The sequence below is a fragment of the Solanum stenotomum genome, chromosome 9 (assembly GCF_019186545.1).
Source record: "Solanum stenotomum isolate F172 chromosome 9, ASM1918654v1, whole genome shotgun sequence".
Lineage (NCBI taxonomy): Eukaryota > Viridiplantae > Streptophyta > Magnoliopsida > Solanales > Solanaceae > Solanum > Solanum stenotomum.
Genome location: NC_064290.1, coordinates 10462970 through 10465351, shown reverse-complemented (window position 1 = coordinate 10465351; position 2382 = coordinate 10462970).

Genomic DNA, 2382 nt, shown 5'->3' with positions numbered 1-2382 from the left:
ATTACGTATTTTTTGTTCCTTTTTTTCTCGTGTTTGGCAAAATTGAAATTTTCAACGAGTTGGTGATATTAATTAAATGAAATCTTACTACTATTATTCCTTGTATCTAGGGATGGTTATGGGTGGTTTAGTTCAATTTTCGTACTTAACGATATGATTTATCGATTTATATACACGTCTAACCGCTATAAAATCAATAAGATATTGATTCATTCCAATTTGATTTACCGATTACTTGTCGATTATCGTCATTCATAACATGAATATCAAAAGAGTGAGCAGCTTCTTTCACCTGAAATACTTATCACATTCAATAAAATATTGTAACTCATGCAAATCATTCACACAAAAAAACATACTTCTTCTATCTCAATTTATGTGATACTTTTCATTTTTCGAAAGTCAAACAGTTTAAGTTTAATAAAAAATTTGTGTGTGAAATCTTTAATTTTTTTGAAATGAAATTTATATATTTGTAAACTATGTAAAAAGTAGTCACAATAATTGACAATTCAAAATAATTAAAAGATATATGAAAAATTTACTTTCAAAGATAAACTTATTTGAATCACAAAATTCATAAAATGTCATATAAATTGAATGGAGTATATAATATCATTTTATGACAACAAGGTTGTAAGATAAATACGTCATTGTAGTCAATGGTACTAAATTAACAGGTCATTGATTATTGATTTATCCGATTTTAAAAAAAAATTAGACAATCTAATCTCAAATTGATATTTTGTCATTTATAAAATTTTAAATCACTCTCAAACCGTTAATCCGATAACTCGATATCAATAATTTGATTACACCTTTTCTTTTAAGTTATCGACTATGGTTTGTTTTAAACACTCATATATGGACTTGGTATAATATTGAAAACTTCGGCTCAATTATTTTCGTTTTCAATTTTTAAAAATATTATACCATTATTTTAGCAAATTCATCCATTATGATTTAAAAATAATTCGTTTCGATATTTTGCAGTATCTTAATTTGGTAATCATAAGCTGCTTGACTTTGACTTATAGATACTCATATATTAGAGAATCATGACTTTGACTTTTAAAAAAAGATTTCAGTTGTATTATATATTTTCTAGTGTTATTTTAATGATACGTGAATAGTATATATAATTATATACTTTAATACGGTATATTTCAATAACTTATTTTTATATAAATATCAAATTCCATATCGAATATCATGGGGTTTTAAAATGCATATTAATAACACTGAAATTGTGGCATCAGAAATTTCAATTTCGATATGATGATTCAATTGTACCCTATATCCAACCCTACCTCTAACTCTTTTTATCTGCCAGATTTATTTGGGTCCAAATTATATGAATTGTAGTGAAATTGTTTTAAATATATTTTATCATATTGTACATTTTATTTTCTTGCAAATAACTAAATTTATCAAGGATTTTTTCCAAATATATACAACCGAACACAATATATTACATCCACATAGTTATACTTTCAGTTTATACTTACATTACTAATTTTTTTAATAGCAGTGCTTATACATTTATTACAAATAATATATCAACCTTGTATAAAAATATATTTATTAGAGGTGTGTATATATATATATGAAACTATACAAATTTATACAAAATTACATTCAGAAAAATAAATCAAATTTTCATCGAATAACTTTAAATATTAACTACAAATTTAAAATGACATTCGCAGCAAACCCAACCTTCAACTGGTTAAAAATCTTAATAAATCACAAAATTCATTTAAGAAATGAAGTTCTTTTTCTTATAAAATAAATAAATACTTTTTTTACTTTAATTCACCCTACAAATGTTAATTTTTTTTTTTTTATGATAATCATGAATATTATTTTGAATAAGTTTTTAAGTATTAAAAAAATGAAAACCATCATTACAAATTACTATATAATTCTATTTTCCTTAAATAATTTAAATTATATATAATAAATTACATAGAGTAAAATCTGAAAATATGAGCTCATTCCACTTGGTAATGTCAGTTGGCTTATTGTTTATAGGGATCCCTTGTTTATATGACAACTAGACAATGATAACCCGGCCCAATATATCTATCACAATGTGATATTCATATGGCGATAATCAGTAAAAAGTTATTCATATATATATATATACACCCATTTGTGTGTGTACACACGCCATTAACATATTTTTATAGAAGATGATGATCAGTCCTAAACACAACAAACTTTAGTGGATTCTTGAAATTCAAATGGTGAAAGCAAAAGGTTATTTTACATATTTTTTTTATTTTTATCAATGACTGTTACAACAACTTTCATATATATTGGGCAGATAGATAGCTTCATCTTTCAATAATTTGCCCCAAGTTTTCTTTTCAAATCTCT